General features: G+C 37.6%; 1 pseudogene; it reads right to left on the reverse strand.

Annotated features, from left to right (window-relative positions):
- Positions 1–18,251, reverse strand: part of LOC147577478 (UPF0688 protein C1orf174 homolog) — a 63,290-nt pseudogene that overhangs the window by 4,788 nt on the left and 40,251 nt on the right.

The following is an 18,251-nucleotide window of genomic DNA, read 5'->3' on the forward strand; positions in this document are numbered from 1 at the left end:
AGTCTGAATGATAACTTTGCTGGATAGACTATTCTTTTCTACATATTTTTCACATTCAGCATTTTGAATATATCATGCCACTCCCTTCTGGCTCAGAAAATTTCTGCTGAAAAATCCCTTGCTAGCCTTATAGATTTTCTCTTGTTAGTTACTGTCTTCTTTTGTTGTGCTGCTTTAAAATTTTTTTCTTTATCTATTATATTTTTTCAGTTTAATTGCAATATGTCTTGGTGTGGATCTGCATTTGTTGATTTTGATGAGAGTTCTCTGTGAGTCCTGGATCTGGATGTTTGTTTCCTCCCCTAGATTAGGGAAGTTTACAGCTATTATTTCTTCAAATAAATTTTCTGGCCCCTTCTTCTCTCTCTTCTTCCGAGACTCCTTATAGTATGAATGTTATTACATTTGATGGAGTCACTGAGTTCCCCAAGTCAATTACTATTTTGCATAATTTTTTTCTCTCTTTTATTCAGTTTGATTATTTTCTATTATTCTATCTTCTAGGTCACTAATTTGTTCCTCTGCTTCTTCTAGCCTGCTGTTCCTTTAATCAAGTGTGTTTCTCATATTGTTTATTGAGGTCTTTATCTCTGCTATGTATTCTTTGTCTCTGTATTAAGGGTCTCACTCATGTATTCCACTCTTTTCTCAAGTCCAGTGAGTATCCTCATGATAATTACTTTGAATTCTCTATAAGACATGTTACTTAAAACTTTCATTAGATCTCTGTCCATGGCCATGTCCTGTTTTATCATTTGGAATAATTTTCTCTGTATTCGCATTTGTGTAAGTCTCTATGCTTGTTTCTGTGTGTTAAGAAAGTAAACTACATGTCTCTTGTTTTTGAGGGTAATAGCCTTATGAAGAAGAGGTCCTGTAGTGCACTAATGTGTAGTGTCCTCTATTCCTCAGGGCCTGGCACTTCTGGGAGTGTCTCTAAGACACTCTTGTCTCTAAGACGCTCTGCTGTTTTGTCCTGGCTACTTTATCCTTCAGGTTAGTCATCTGCAGAGGCTCTCTTTGCCTATTAAGGACAGTGTTTGTTGCCTGAATATGATGAGTTTTAATTAGACATGCTCTGGTCTGTTGGTGAATGAGAACTGTTACCACCACTGCAAGAATTGATGCTCTGCAAAACTCTCAGGTTGAGATACACAGTGTGGGCAGGGAATTGGGCTGGTCTTTTGCAGGAGGGGGTCTCCATTACATGGGGACTGAGGCAAGCAGGACTGGGAAGAGTGGTTCCCCCACAGCATGGGGGTAAGCAAGTTAGGTAGTGTAACCAAGTTAGGTTGTGAATGTCCAAGCTGTGCTGCTTCCTGAAGGTGGCCCTGTGCTTATGCTGAGGGGCAGGGGAGGGATATGGAGCCTGCCATTTCAAAATAATGGAAACACATTTGCTCCCAGAGGGATCTCTCCATGAACTCTTTCTCTCTGGGACACATTCTTTTTTTAAATTTTTTTTTTCAACGTTTATTTATTTTTGGGACAGAGAGAGATAGAGCAGGAACGGGGGAGGGTCAGAGAGAGAGGGAGACACAGAATCGGAAACAGGCTCCAGGCTCTGAGCCATCAGCCCAGAGCCTGACGCGGGGCTCGAACTCACGGACCGCGAGATCGTGACCTGGCTGAAGTCGGGCGCTTAACCGACTGCGCCACCCAGGCGCCTCTCTGGGACACATTCTAAGTTGAACTTTGAAATTCCCAGCTTTAAGCCCCACTGGTTGCCAGAAGTCACAAAATTTGGCCCCTCTCACTTTCCAAGCCAATTGCTATGGGGATTCCTTTTCCAAGTGTGCTCCCCTGTGTGCTAGTGTGTCTCTTACCCTTCTTTGAAACAATGGATTCCTCCCCACCAGAGTGGCCATGGTCCATTTCTCTCCCAAGTCACATCTCTATACTTCTTAACTTCTTTGACGTGGCCTCTTCTCTCCCTTTAGTTGTGGAGTTCGTTCTGCCAGTCTTGAAATCAACTTCTGGGGTATTTAGGATTGTTTGATAGTTATCTAGTTGTATTCATGTGATGAGGTGATCCTAGGAGACTTCTACTCTGCTGCCATTTTCCAACCTGGAGGGTGGTTTTGTTTTCTTTTCCTTTGTTTTGGTTTGGTTTGGTTAATAACTAGCCATTTGAATGTCTGGGGTGGGGGGTGATTATTCTATATATGAACAATGACTTATTTAAGTGCACACTGCTTATTATAAAAACAAACAAAATGGGAACTACTTAAATGTCCCGCAAACTTAAACCCAGTAAAAAAAAATCTTAAAAGAAAATTTAGGAGATTCCATTCACAACCTCAAGATTGAAAAGATCTTCCCAAAGCAAGAAAATAAATACAGATGTTACAAAAAGTATTTTTCTGGGGTGCCTGGGTGGCTCAGTCGGTTAAGCACCTGACTTCGGCTCAGGTCATAATCTCTTGGTTCGTGGGTTTGAGCCCTGCATTGGGCTCTGTGCTGACAGCTCAGAGTCTGGAGCCTGCTTCAGATTCTGTGTCTCCCTCTCTCTCTGTTACTCTCCTGCTCATGCTCTGCCTCTCAAAAATAAGTGTTAAAAATTTTTTAAGTAGGGGCGCCTGGGTGGCGCAGTCGGTTAAGCGTCCGACTTCAGCCAGGTCACGATCTCGCGGTCCGTGAGTTCGAGCCCCGCGTCGGGCTCTGGGCTGATGGCTCAGAGCCTGGAGCCTGTTTCCGATTCTGTGTCTCCCTCTCTCTCTGCCCCTCCCCTGTTCATGCTCTGTCTCTCTCTCTGTCCCAAAAATAAATAAACGTTGAAAAAAAAAATTTAAAAAAAAAAAATAAAAAAAAATTTTTTTTAAGTAAATAAACAAATAATATTTTTCTTCAGTAATATATATTGATATTGGATGATAGAAAAACACCACCTTAGAAAAAATTGCAATGCAGATGCCACATGCAAGTCTAAATAGCTATAATGCATAAAGAAATTTTGCAAAACGTTTACAAAAAACTTAACAACGTGAAAGACACAAATGAAAAAGATTTGAGTAGACAGTTCATGGAAGAGCAAATCCAAGTAGCTGATAAACATTAAACATGCTCAATCTTCACAGATGTCAGGAAAATATTAATTAAGTAAAAAATACAATGTCTTCAAAAGGTTATTCTGGCTGCAACATCAACCATACATCCTTATGAAGTTCAAGCAGCAGAACTAGTAGATCTTGGAAGGCCTAGAACTCTGTGGCATTCTATCTGCTTAATCAAAACAAAATGAGACCTTCCTTTTACCCCCTCTGGATATCAAAATCCAGAGCAACCTCCACTCAGTGAAACACACTCCCAAAGAGAAAATACACAGGTTTCCTCTTTTGCAAGTGTCTACACTGCCTGGATCAAGCAAGGATGCTGGGGCCCTGTCTCTAGGATTTTCCTCTTTCCTTTTTTAACATGGGAAAGCCTAGTGGCCAAGAGTAAATACTGGACATTCGCCACTTTTTTGGTGAGATGTCTCTGAAATGGGAGACAGTATGAAAAATGGAGGCTGGAAACATCAAAGACCAATTTTATGCATTTTACGATTTTGCCCAAGGCTATTCTGTTTACAGACTTTAAAAAAAATTTAATATTTATTTTTGAGAGAGACAGACACAGAACATGAGCAGCGGTGAAACAGAGAGAGAGGGAGGCACAGAATCGGAAGCAGGCTCCAGGCTCTGAGCTATCAGCACAGAGCCTGATGCCGGGCTTGAACTCACAAACTGTGAGATCATGACTGAGCTGAAGTCAGAAGCTTAACCGACTGAGCCACCCTACAGCCTTTTAAGAGTTATTTATTTCTACATCCCTCATGTGTTTATTTTTTGTATGCAGTATGTCAGGACTACACGCTGAGCTCATGGAGATAAAGTTCCTAGCGTCAGAGAGTAAATAAGCAAACAAATAAAAGTTGTAGGTAAAAGTTTCGTTTATTTGTTTTCAAACCTGCCTGAGGTGTAAGGTAGCATTTTAGGTCACACACAGGGACCAAATAATACTGCTTTCAAGAGACTTATGTATCAGCTGAAGAATCAAGTAATAAACCCAAGAAGATTAACTAATAATATAAGACAATATACAGTAAGTAATGAGTGGCCTGGAGTATCAATACATTAATTCAGAGAAGTAGAGATTCTTGTTTGTTACTTGTTATAGAGCTGTAAGAAGATTTGGTCATGTAAGTTCAATTTATTGCTGTTTTAACAGCTTTAGGTTAGAGATTCAAATTTTAAGAATTTTATTTACTACTTAAAAATGTAAAATAGCTATGCCAGTAGGAACACCAGTCACCTAATCTGAAATATAAAGCATGGACCAGACCTGACCTGCACTATATGACCATACATTTTCTACTTTTGTTTTTTAATGAAAAGTCTATCAAACCAAGCATAAGTGACATTTACTGAATCAAATAGTCTTTATAAAATAAGATTTATAATATAGTGTATGGTTAAGATTCCTGTTAATATCTTTCTCAATAATCTTTTTATATTTTTCATATCAGTTTCTAACTTATTCTAACTTTAATACTGTATGCAACTATTAAGAGCCACCTATTAATTGAAATCATCTTTAAAATTCACTTCACCCTGACTTCAATTGTGTAATTAAATCTTACCCAGGACTGCTAACAACCGTCTTATTTCCAGAGAACTTGTCATCAAAAACCCTTGAAGGTTTGCTGATCTCTTAGCTTTGAGTGCTTCAATGTAGTGGAAAATTCTAATAGCTTTCTATTTCACAGACTATTTCTAGAGTAAACTGACACACATTTAAATTCTCTTCTCTCTGACCTCCTTTTTCTTCTTCTTCCTATATTAGTTGTCACAATAAATGAGGACTCACTGTATGTTATTAACATTATCTCCTTTAATCTCCACAAAAGCTCTGTGAGTTCAGTGCTATTATCACCACCCTCATGTTATAGATGAGGAAATGCAGGTATAAAGAGGCTAAATAATGTGCTTAGAGGCACATCGCTTGTAAGGAGAAGAGCCAGGATTTAAACCCAAGCAGCCTGACTCCAGAGCCCATGCTTTCACTGTTACAAGATAGCACAGACATGAAAGAGAAAGACAGTGTGACAGTTAAGCGTTTTAATAACACTTCTCTTCATTTGCTATTTTATTCCCTAGGTAAATCTGCAGACATAGAATAACCCTTGGATATCATAGTGCTGTTCCTAGTAATATCTTAGCAGCAGTGTAGGCAACAGGAAAAATACATTTCATTTATTTATAGATTTTCAGCCCCCCCACTCTCCCCCTTCACTTCTCTGAAATCCAGTAGGATGAATCTTAGTGATGAGGACATCAGAGACGTGTCAGTAGAGAAGAGAATGGAAGGTAGGCTGAGAAGGGAGAAGAAGGTACTACCCACTGGAGTCTGAGTTTTGGGGAGAGTTGTTTGTATTTTTGTTTTAAGTTTGGAGAGAGAGGGAGAAGAGAGGCAGAGGAGGATTTGTAAAATACTAAGATAGAAGCAGAGGATTCTAGGGTATTTCAGTCTGTAATATAAAAGAAAGCTCTCAGTGTACCTCAACTGTTTTGTTATATTTTTATAGATTTCATTATAAATTTAAGTTGCCTTTCTTATTTCTTTCCCTCTCTCTCTCTCTCTCTCTCTCTCTCTCTCTCCCTCCCTCCCTCTCCTCCTTCCTAACACTGGGCTAGTGCTGGTATTTCTTCCAAATGTCTCACCAGGTTAAACATGCCCATGTTTGTCTGTGCTACTCTTTCAAATCTCCTTAGTTAGGCATGAAGTTTTACAGCGATGTTAGGTGAAAAAACCTGTATCTCTTAAAGAAGAAAAAATTGTTAAAACTTTATCTAAGTGTTTGAGTGGCATTTTTAACCCTATTTCCCAAAAAAAACATGCTGACATATTTTTCCCTCTTCATTAATTCTCTAGTAGCTTTGATAAGCCTCTTAACAGTATACCCTACTTCAGTCTTCTTATTCGTAAGGTAATACTACTTTTTCTTCTCTTCCTTCCCCCCCCTCCTCCTCCTCCTCCTCCTCCCTCTCCTCCTCCTTCTCTTCTTCTTCTTCTTCTTCTTCTTCTTCTTCTTCTTCTTCTTCCTCTTCTTCTTCCCCCTTCCCTTCTTCTTCTTTTTTTAGGTAGAACAGAAATTAAGTGAGAAGTAACCTAATGTGAACAAAGCATCCTAGGGACATAAAGATCATTGTCATTGCTAGATTGTAAAACAGTCTTGGCCGAATTACATATTGGTCATAGTATGTTCAATAATTTTCCTTTAGTTCTAATCCCTGACCGCAACTTCCTATCTTTCTAGATCCCCTCCTTCTCTATTTCCATCTATCCTTATCAATTTTGATTCTCCTACTTTCTTATTTCTTTCTGTTTTCTTTTAAGCTATCAGGTCTTTCCTGAAATCTCTGACTTCTTTACTTATATAGAACTCTATACCTGATTATCTAAATGACTCTTAGATCACCTTCAATTTCTTACATTCATCTTCCTCTGCTGCCTTCACTCAAAAACAAAAGCTTGCATAATGCTAAAATATGCCTCTGTGCTCCTGTTCCCTAGGCACAGAACACTTGAGCAGAAAATGACCAAGCCAAGCTGTGATCATCTCTAGCTCAGAGTTCTAAATCTCAGCTGCTCCTCTGCACCAATAGTTCACGTGTGATTCTCCTTGGTAAATTCCTTCGTCCATTTCCATCAACAATTATGCCAGATCCCAAACTCTCTTCTTAAATCCCCTGATCAACTCCTACCATCTTCTTTCTCAGCAGAAGACCTTATCTCCAGTTGCACTGATACTATTGAAGCCTTCCTATATGATCTCTCTACTTCCAGGCTCCAAATCTACAAATATGTCTGTATACAAACCCAAGCTCATTTCTTTTCTCCAGGACTTAAAAATTCAGTGGCTTCCCACCTATTTTAAGCCAAAAAGTCTGTGCCCTAATGATTCTTGTAAAACCTTGCTCTGTTAGGTAAGGATTATCTTACCTAAGATACATATGTCCCTTTAATGCAATATTTCCGCCTAAGAAATATTTCTAATCTTTCTCAGTCTTTTCTCATCTGACCTTCTCAGAAGATTAGTTTATATTTCTGTCTCCACCTGGTCATCCATGCAATCATTCCTAATGCATAGTGATAAGGATTCTTCCCCATCACAACCCTGGACAAGATCTCACTAAGATACTAATGACTTCTTTATTCACTGTATTTATAGGCAAATGTGATTTCTACTGCTCTGGACTTTTCTATTGCAAACAAAATTAATAACTGTTCTATCTATCTTTCTAGAAAAATAGAACACATAAAACTTTCTACTTAATATGCTAGGCTTGATTGGTACTTTATTCTCCAATTTAAACTTTCTAACACCTACAGCCAATTCTATTCTGTCTCCTTATTGAACTTTTCCTTCTCTGATCACTTAAACCTTTGCAAAAACTATGCCGTTGGGGCACTGGTCTTATTCTATACTCTTTCGCGAGGAGACCTCAGTTATTATTTTAACTTCTAGTTATATTATTTCTGAATTCATATTTCTGGTTAAAAATATTCGAGCTTTGGGGCGCCTGGGTGGCGCAGTCGGTTAAAGCGTCCGACTTCAGCCAGGTCACGATCTCCCGGTCCGTGAGTTCGAGCCCCGCGTCAGGCTCTGGGCTGATGGCTGGAGCCTGGAGCCTGTTTCCGATTCTGTGTCTCCCTCTCTCTCTGTCCCTCCCCCGTTCATGCTCTGTCTCTCTCTGTCCCAAATATAAATAAAAAATGTTAAAAAAAAAAAAATATTCGAGCTTTGACTGTGTATATACCAGTGTCTGCCAGGTACCACCTGAATGGCCAAAAACCCTCTCTAAAATCAAAATGTCTCACCATCAGCCTGTCCTCTTTATCTCTACACTTACTTCTCTAGGATTATTTAATACAGGTGACTGACTTCACCATCTACCTAATCACCTGCACCATAAATACTTATTCTTAATTATTCCTTCACCCTTATGTTTTCACATTTAATAAATATCCTGCTGATTTTACCACTAAAATATTGTTCAAATATATCTAGTTATTTTCTTTTCTGCTATCAGTGCATTATCTTTAAAATTGATTACTTTAGCAGCCTCTCAATTGGCTCCAAGCTAACCCCTTGAAATTCAATTTCTATGTGTCTACACCTGCTTATCGCCCTTCTACATTTCTCCATTGCTTATAAGAAAGCAATGACCTCAATCATGACATAGAAAGTCCTCTGTAATCTGGCTTCACCCCATGCCTCTAATCATCCATTGCCACTTTTGATGTCCTATTTTATGCTTTAGCAACATTAGTGGAGTACCCTAGATACCATCTGTCTTAAGCCTCTCTGACTAGAGTCATCTTTACTGACTCTATTTCTTGCCTCAAAAGCCTACCCACCTTTATTTGACCAATTCCTGTTCATCAATTAAACTCCCTCCAGGAAAATTCCCCTCCTCTATCCTCTACCACCCCAAATTCAGGTTAGACTCTTCTTACAAGAACTCAATCACTGTATTCATTGGGCCATGCCATATTTGAGAGAGAGGACCATAGTTTTCTATTCCTAGTGTGATGCAAAATAAACCCTTCATACATATTTTTTAAAAGAATGAATAAATGTATTCTGTCAAGAACAATATTGATATACCAAATTAACCTAAAACTCCCCTATGATTACCTTACTCTAAACCCAGCTACCACTATGTATTTTTGAGATAGTAGTCATTATTTGTCTTTTTTTTACTAATGATCATGAAGGCTAATTTTAATAAATTAATGTTGAATCTTTATGCTTTTCTTTCAAGAAAGCACCTGTCACAACATCTGGAAATAAAAAATGATGTTAAAAATTGTAAAAATTCTAAAGTTTTTATGGTAAAAATTGTGACAGTAACAAAATTTTGCTTTACATGAAATCATACACAGATCATGTAAAAGTTTATTATTAACCTACCATAGATTCTTTCTGCACCCAGCTTCTTATCCAAGATGAAATATATGATTTTTATTTTTAATTTCCTTAAGTTTTCCTAACTTGTGGTTTGAGAGCATATAGACTATTATAGAGAGAATAAGGAAAAAATAAAAATCAGAAACACCAAGAAGAATTTCTAAATAATCTCTTCAAGATTACAAATATGTTAGATGTGCAATACAGGAATACCTTCCTATTGAGATAATGGGTAGAAACTGGGCAGTCCATTTCAATGACAAAATGTATCTCTTATCCTGTAAATCAAAGGCTGCATTAGCCAAGAAAGCCCCTTTATGAAGCAAATAATGATTAGTAGCAACATGACCTGAATTTAAAGACAAATTATATAGGGGTGCCTGGATGGCTAGTTGGTTAAGCATCTGACTTTGGCTCAGGTCATGATCTCACAGCTCATGAGTTCAAGCCTGCATCAGGCTCTGTTGTTAGCACAGAGCCCACTTCAGGTCCTCTGTCCCACTCTCTCTACTCCTCCCTCTCTCTCTCTCTCAAAAATAAACATTAAAAATATTTTTAGTAAATAAAGACAAATTATATGGGTTTTTTTTTTTAATTTTTTAACATTTATTTATTTTTGAGACAGAGAGAGAGCATGAACAGGGGACGGTCAGAGAAAGAGGGAGACACAGAATCTGAAACAGGCTCCAGGCTCTGAGCTGTCAGCACAGAGCCCGATGCGGGGCTCGAACCCACGGACCGCGAGATCATGACCTGAGCCGAAGTCGGACGCTTAACCGACTGAGCCACCCAGGAGCCCCCAAATTATATGTTTTGATTGATGTCAAGTTAAGAGATGCTAAATCAACAAAACTCTATTACTTGAATTTAGCAGCTCAAGTAAGGTCATCCAAACTTTCATTTCTGATTCCACATGTTGTAAGACTATCTCTAGAAGCACCAGCAAAACAGCACCATTCAATAACCACAGATCCATATTATTTTAAACTATCAAAATCCTATTTTGTCGAAAGAAATAAAAATTTCCTTTTGCAGAAACATTATTTCCAAAAAGTAACCGAAATTCCTGTTTAATTTTTGCTTTAAAATGGAAAACTGCCCATAAATCCCATAAGGTGTGTCAAATATAAGAAAATAACAAAAGAAAAAGTAGTAAGGGTGAATTAAATTTTATCAAAGCTTCAGTCATTAAGCTCACCTGTTACCATTTGTCAGGATGTAATCAGTTTCCATGCAGTTTTACCATAACATTTTCTGTAACTGGACAAAATTTAAGAAATAAGTTTAAGATCAAGAGCATTCTGAGACTTAAGGATTATTTTTGTCAACTAACCAGGTAACATTTAAAACACCGTGGATCCTTATTCTAGGAGTGAAGATCTTTACGAGATCAGGGCATTTCAGTACCTTGAACTTTCAGTGGCATTTAGAATCTCTCTCAGAAGAAAGTGGGGTGGTGACTTTTGTGTTTTAATGTTTCCAAAGGCTTTCGTGACATCATATCATAAGAGCTCAGCAAATCCTTCCAGCAATTGGCTTTCTGGCAGCTTGCCTCTGTTTTATAACATTTAAGTACATGAGACTTCAGTCATTAAAGACCTCTCAATATTTATCAACCACTAATTTGCTTTCTATATTTGTCTTTCCAAGTAGATTCTAATATCTTTGGGATGCATATTTCCCTTTTCTGCTCCACAGTGACGTTCTTCTGCTAGCAAGAGGTTTTAGTGAGGATTTGGCTTTTATGATGAAAAAGGAACTAGGCAGGCAGCATGACTAAGAGAGATCCTAATGGTAGCATCAAGTCAGATTAAGGAACAGAGTTTCCTGGTGGATTTCTAAACGAACTTAATAACCGTTTACATACAGGATGAATCTAACATTTTCTCTATAAATTTACTTTGAATATTGATTATGTTTAAAACTTTGTGCTTTTCTTCTCCATTTTTGCCAGTTAAGCTAAAAAAAAAAAAAGCAAAAAACCCTGTCTTTGATTAACCTCAATATAATTAAGATAAAACAATAGTAAAAGGATTTAAAAGATGGTGACTTTTAAAAACACACACACACACAAGTACAAGAGCTATATTTTAAAAACAATTATTTTAGATTGGAGCCAATTCCAATAAATTGATTTTAGTAGTTTTAATATGGCAAATTTTAAATCCTAAGTCTTTTTACTGAATTATTTTGTAGAGTTCAAACCTCTCTGAAAAAGACTGAGATGCCTTTAAATTGGGCAGAGGAAAATAAACGTTTCTCAGCAAATGCTCTTGACCTTATGAGGCTTCAGGAAGTGTGTGGAGGTAAGCTCTTTCCTGAAGTGTCATCGTCTCTGAGGATAGAAAAAGGATCTGGTTGCCAAGTGACGTTCTAATTCTCCTGGTTGGGCCTGTTGTCTGGAAAAAAAGTCATGCTCCACTTAGTAATTCCAATGTTTCTTCCTCTTCCTGTAAATGAAGGGTGCGGGAGTGGGGAACACATTCATTCACAAAAAAGGAATAAAACTATGTATCCCGTGGGAAGGAGCCATTTATAGAACTGCCTAAAAATATGTATTGGGCAGGTCAGACAGTGTTTTGCAATATTATTGCAATGACCGTTAGGTTTGTGCACTGGCTATGAACATGTGTTCATTTCTGAAGTAAGAGTCATCTTAAAGAACTAAGAAAGTGGGTTTGCCAAAGAGATAAATTGTTATATGGCTAATTTCTTTGTATCCTGGCCAAACCAGCTCCCCCAAGCAGAACTTATAGATATCTGTGCAATTAAAAAAGTAATAGTCTACTTAGGATTTCTTACTGATGACATTATCCTCATAATATAGTCTTACAAGTTATCGTCTTTTTAATTTAGTATATAATTTTATGACTTATTAAATAGGTCATAAAAATAACTGGGCAAGAAAAAATTGAGACATTGCAGGAGAAATCCAGGTCATACAGCTCATCAGGCGCAGTTGGCTAGAAAGCTGATCACTCTTTGACTCTGCTGATTTGAGGCACGGATTGGTTTTCACCACAGCTCATAGGGGCCATTTGAGAATAGGCACAGGATGGTGTGTTAAGGGACACAAATTATAGACAGGAGTCTTGGTTTCTAGGCTTCACCACAGCCCTAGTCCCTGTCATACATTGGAGGATTTGGGGACAGGATTTTAACTTCTTTAAACCTCAGGTTCAAAACAAGGAATGAGGACTGAACAATTTCTCCATTTTTTTCTGGCTGTAAATTCTGTCATTGTGTGTTTTATTATTAGCTCTCTCTCAATTGTGAAGAAAGACCCTGTTTTTCTTGTGTTTTTATGTTCATTCAAGTCAATATCTCAGCTGAGGATTAACCACAGTCTTGTTTTCTAAAATTCACCATTAGACCTTCTAACTTGCATATCCTTTTTTTACCCTAAGGTTTATTCATTTTTCAGAGACAGAGAGACAGAGCGTAAGTGGGGGGAGGGGCAGAGAGAGAGGGAGACATAGAATGCGAAACAGGCTCCAGGCTCTGAGCTGTCAGCACAGAGCCCAACATGGGGCCTGAACTCACAGACGGTGAGATCATGACCTGAGCTGAAGTCGGACACTCAGCCGACTGAGCCACCCAGTCGCCCCTAACTTGCATATCTTTTTATCCATGAGACAAACAGGATGCATCATGCCCTGTTCTTCAGAGAAAAGCGTATCTAGCTTAAGGATCAAAATGAAAAGGACAAAAGTCACAGTCTTCCTGATATGATGGCCACTGTCTGCATAGGATCCTGCTTTTGCTCAGGAGGATAAACCTTTTTACCACCTAATCTCTTTCTTTAGCCTTCCCAAGACTCCCATGCTATATATGCAGCTATAAGTGGTTTTCTTAACTGAAGTGTTGCTGCAATTTAAATTGTTGCTGCAACTTAAGATGATAACTAAACAGAAGAAGAAAAACTAAAGCTTTATGGCAAATGGCATATTTTCAGTTTCCAAAGTGAAAGCAGAGTTGAGTGCCTCACAAGAGAGTCCACTCCTAGGAACCTCTCCCATACTTCCTAATTTACCTGTTCCCCCATAATAACGTTAACAGCAATCTCTTCTGGTGTTTCTTTTTCCAAAACTTCTCTTGACTAATCTTCACTCATTTTTTTTTCAGGAAACTTTAGCACAAGTACCTAGATATATTCTTCTACAGTGCATTTTCCCATATCTGAGTTATATAGTCTGGGATCTTGAAGGGAAAGGATTTGACCATGTAATGAAGAGACAGGAACCAACTAACTGCCCAGAATGACCCTTCCTTAGGAGGAGGAGAAAAGCAAATACCCCATCTCCAAGGCCTTATCTTTGTCCTAAGTCAGAAAAGTAAAGTAAAGATTATGTTTAGATGAAGAGATATTATCCTGCCTTTTTCTACACTCCTGGTGATTTGGAGGGTATCTGGTCTATGTGGAGGAAGGAGATACTTCATGAAAGCAGACTGGGGAAGGAATTGCTCAGCAAAATTGAGCTTTAGCAGTAAAATGAAGGAGCCAACTGAACCTTTAGATAAGCAAAAGCCAAGTCCTAATTTCAGTGTCAACCACAGAAAGTAACATTGCTGGAATGTCTAAGGGATTTCCAGTGGTCTGGTGGTGAGAGAGAAGAATTGTGCCTAAATTTTGCCAGCTCTAATTTCTATTGTTTTTTTTAAGGTTTCTTGAAAGTAGAATCTCATGCTCAAAGGGAAAGCTCTGCTACCTCAGGGAGCCCTAGGCAATGAGTGTGGTTTGCCTTGAATTTAAGCGACATTGGAAAGGTGGATTTCTTCATCTGCTTCAATTACCATTGCATTACTTCCTTCTGAGGGCATCACTTCACACTTTTATGCAAATTACTTATTGGACCTTCTTTCCTCTTCAAGGTCAGGAAAATAGCAAGAGTAGAGCCATATTATTCTTTAATATCTTTTCCTTATTTCCACACACACACACACACACACACACACACACACACAAAGTGCATTCTAGCAAGGCCAGGGTTTATTTATTGGTAGTCTTTTGTTTAATATCCATCTATAAGGGAAAAACATTTTCTTATATTTATACTTTATTTTCTTTAGAGAGTAAGCCCAGTTTTTCCCATATGTACTTTTTAAAAAATTATTTACTCCTGTGTCTTTTCCTGGGGATATTTGCAGAAGTTCTTTTCTAAGACTCTTGTTTCCCAACTACACTTTCAATTCCATGAAGTCAAAAGAGAAACTGTCTCATTCAGGAAAGCAGTGGTCATGAGTGTACTATGCCTGAGAATTCAGAATACATATGGATAACAGACTAAAACTTGATCATGGAAAACTGGGCACATGTCAGCTGGTAAAGAGCCTTGAACTCTTCGTAAAAAAGAAAGCATTTGAAGGAAGTAACATAGTCATATCTATGTCTTAAAAGAATTTGTGGGAATGGACTTTAAGTGAAAAGTCTAAAGACAAAGGGAGATTAATTATTAACCTGCTATATTATTCAGGCAATATTATTGTAACTTTAACTAGGCTGAGGTTAATAAGAGAAAAGAAAAGATTAGATCTAAGAGATGTTTAGGTCAGTATGACAGAATGAGATGAGGAGATGGAATTATTAAAGGAAGAGAATGGTAAAGGCTTTGCTGAGATTAGAAACACACAAGGAAAAGAGTTGGTGGGACAGTCATTGGAGGAAAATATGGAATTTAATTTTGGACATTTTTAGCTTGAGGCCTCTGTGGACAATCAGATCACAATTCTTTTGGAATATTTTCAAAACTAATAAAAGGTGCTAAGGAGTGGATCTGATTTTTCAAAGACTGACAGAACTACCTTAGAAGTGGAGCTGCTATGGAAAGTATATTTGGTCTGCATGATTATAAATTGGCTATGTGTGTAGTTTTCAATAGCCTTACTATAATGCAAATTTGTTTTTAGACCAAGTTGAGGCAGCTTGGCATAGACTAAAGATTTATGAAAGATGTGTATCCTTAGGCAATCAAAAATAAGATTTAAAATGTCTAGAGTCAAAAAACTAAGGAGGGGGCGCCTGGGTGGCTCAGTGGGTTAAGCAACAGACTCTTAATCTCGGCTCAGGTCATGATCTCACGGTTCGTGGGTCCAAGCCCTGCATCATCCTTTGCACTGACTGTGGAACCTGCTTGGGATTCTCTCTCTCTCTCTCTCTCTCTCTCTCTCTCTCTGCCTCTTCCCTGCTCATGCTCTCAAAAAAAAAAAAAAAAAAAAAAAAGAACACTAAGGAAAAAATTCTTAGTGGAAAGATAGACAATTTCAGTCAAATCCCCTGTACTTCCCTCTCAGCTGCTTACTCAGTGCCAGGTCATATATTTGTTCTGTCAAGTCTTAGGTAATGTTTCCAATGAAATATGTTGTTTCTTGACACTCCAACATATCTTCCACAATGAAATAAAATTTCCTTAGTTAAGATCTATCTCCTTTTTGCAGACTTTAAAATAAGAAGACTTTAAATAATAGAAGAGAAATATATTCTTAAATATATAAATCCAGAAAATGGCTCATCTCCTAAGATTTTATGAATGCCTTACTTTCCCGGGCTATCATCAAGAATTATTTGAGAATTAGAATATTAAATTGCAATTATCTGTATAACTAATGAGGAAGTCTTAAAATACTATATTTGTCTTAGAGGATTAAAAATAAACAAATGAATGTATTCTACATCTCTCTTGATTCACGAAGTGAATGTCATCAGTTGCTATAGGGAAGCTATTCACATCCAGTACATACTACTTTTTCAAAAGGAATAAAATTTTATCTTACAATTTTTTTGTCAGGTTGGGCAATGGATGGTATTCTGAGGAGGCCTCTGTTTAGCAGTACAAGTGAGGGATGAAGTGAAGTTTATCTAAATGCCCAAGACAATACGAAATGAAAAGTAAACAGAGGATGAATATATTGTATAAAATTCTATCAAAGTTTGAACTCCTAAATAATAATTTTTAAGATTATAGAAACTCCTCCCCTGAAAGAATAGATAGAATTTACTATTATACCTTAAGATTGCATTGTAATCCCCCATAGATCCATATTTATAGATATCTATAAATATGTAGTATATTGGAAATGGGCAAACAACAGTCTTAACTTGCAGGTGCAATGTTAAGAAATGATTTGGATATCTCATACAAGCATATGCTAAAGAAGTAAGTTTTAGATTAAAATCTATACCATTCCATAAGGCCTACGGAGTAATATTTTACACTATTTTTAATAAAAATTATAATACATTTATATAGTAAAAATATCCAACAGAAGAAAGGCAATTAAATGAGAATTAAGTCTTCCTCCCCCACCAGCAACCTAATACCCACCTTCTGCAGCTTCCAGTCTCTCCAACCTTCCTGTTTCCCAACACACTCATAAGAGGCTACTGTTATCAGTTATGAGGGGGTATTTTTTCATATTCTACGGGAAAAATTCTCTAGATAGACAGGCATATACATTATCTATCTAAAGATGTGCCTATCTCCCTTTTAACACAAATATGAGAACATCACACAAATATGAGAACATCATAACCATGTAATTTTGTTTTCAATTAATATGTCTCAAATATTGTTTCATATTAATGAATAAAGAATCTTTTTTGTTTCTTTTTCATAGTGCAAGCATGATGTTCCATTGTATGAATCAGCCATAATTTTCGAAATAGCCTTTTTCTAAACATTATATAGGTTTGGGCAGAAATTATACTGGCCTTTGAAGGATCAGGCGTAGAAAATCCACTTGCTCCTCAGGTCAGTCACAATTTCATTTCTCTTCTCTGAATAATTTTGTAGGTAAAGGAAGAATCCTCCAAAACAAAAAAATGCAGGGGTCTCAGGTTTTCTGCCCTTTTAAGGATACAGACTCTCAAAACACTTAGATCCTTCACATGTTAAATTGAAAAAAGTCGGTATAATTACAGATGGATATTTCCTCCCTCTCTACACTTAATCTGAATTTTCAAAATGTTTTATATTAAATATAAATTAGACAATTAGTTTTGAGAAACTTCATAATAAATAAAGAACTCTAAGAGGATTGCAGTGTCAGGGAAATTTTGTGGTCAGAGGAAGTTCATGCATATGACTGCTCACAGGAGTCATAGACACTGTTCATGAGCTTCTGCCTATTGCTTAATAGACTGGGATTGTTGAGTCAGGAAATGAATTCCTGAGATAGTCTGTGGGAATTTCTTGTGTCCTTCTCAGATTCTTTTTTGAAGGCCATCAGCAGAAATTGTTTATCATCATGGAAGTTAGGGAGAGAATTGATCTCAAAAGTTTACTCAGTTCCTAAGCTTGTATGTCATGAATCCACAAAGACAACACCTACTGTCAGAGCTCACAAATGAGTGTAACTAGTAGAGCATAGAGTCCTGTTCTTCCCCTGCCACTTCCCAGAGACTCCACGAGCTGCCTTCCAAAGATCCCAGCTTCTACAGGACAGCTTGGAATAGGACCTAGCCCACACTTCGATTTCAATAAAACTGGAAGTCTTTGTCAGACTGTGTGTCCCCAGTAAGTCTTTTCTGGTTGTTTCCCCTCTTTACTCTTAAAGAGTTAATCATTGAAAAGTATTCTACTGAAAATATTACTAAAACTTGGTAGTTTCTATTTTGAAGGATTACAGACTGAGAAAAAAACAGCTTAGTGTGTCTACGAGCATACTTTATTTCAAGAGGAAAGAATATCCCAAACTATGTCAAGGATTCAGTATAGCTGGTGCCTAAAATGTGTGCCCTCCCCAATAACAGAAACAGTCCTGCATTTCATGTTGACCCAGGCTATTAGACAAGATTGAGCCTGGGGTTCCTCTCTTAAGATTCTATTGGGTGTTAATTTTTCTAGACTCCAAGGATTTTGTCTCTGGAAGTGAAGGCTGCTGAATTCAAAGCCGAGGGCTATAGTCCTTTTCCAAGCCCAGATCACGTCTCCATACTTCCTGTCCATGTTTCTCCCATATATAGAAAGTTCTCCTAATGTCCAGTATTTCGTTTCAAATTCCCTATTTCACTACCCCACCGATTAGGCTAAGCCAACTGATATCAATGAACACATGTTTGTGAGAGCTCGCTATGCTCATTAAGTACTATGCATTGGATGACCTACCAGTTTAAGCTATAGTATTTGTAACTAAATGAGATTACCCAGCTCCTTCCTGCCTTAATCTTTGAATGGAACTTGATTACCTTGTCCTCAACACCTCACATTATCCCAGTTGAATAATGTCTCATTCCTGAAGCTACCTGAGTTACCAAATTTATGTTTGAGAAAATTCTTCATAGCAACTAAATCTTCCT

The sequence above is a fragment of the Puma concolor genome, chromosome C2, assembly GCF_028749965.1.
Source record: "Puma concolor isolate L17-30 chromosome C2, mPumCon1.1.hap2, whole genome shotgun sequence".
In the NCBI taxonomy this organism is placed as follows: Eukaryota; Metazoa; Chordata; class Mammalia; order Carnivora; family Felidae; genus Puma; species Puma concolor.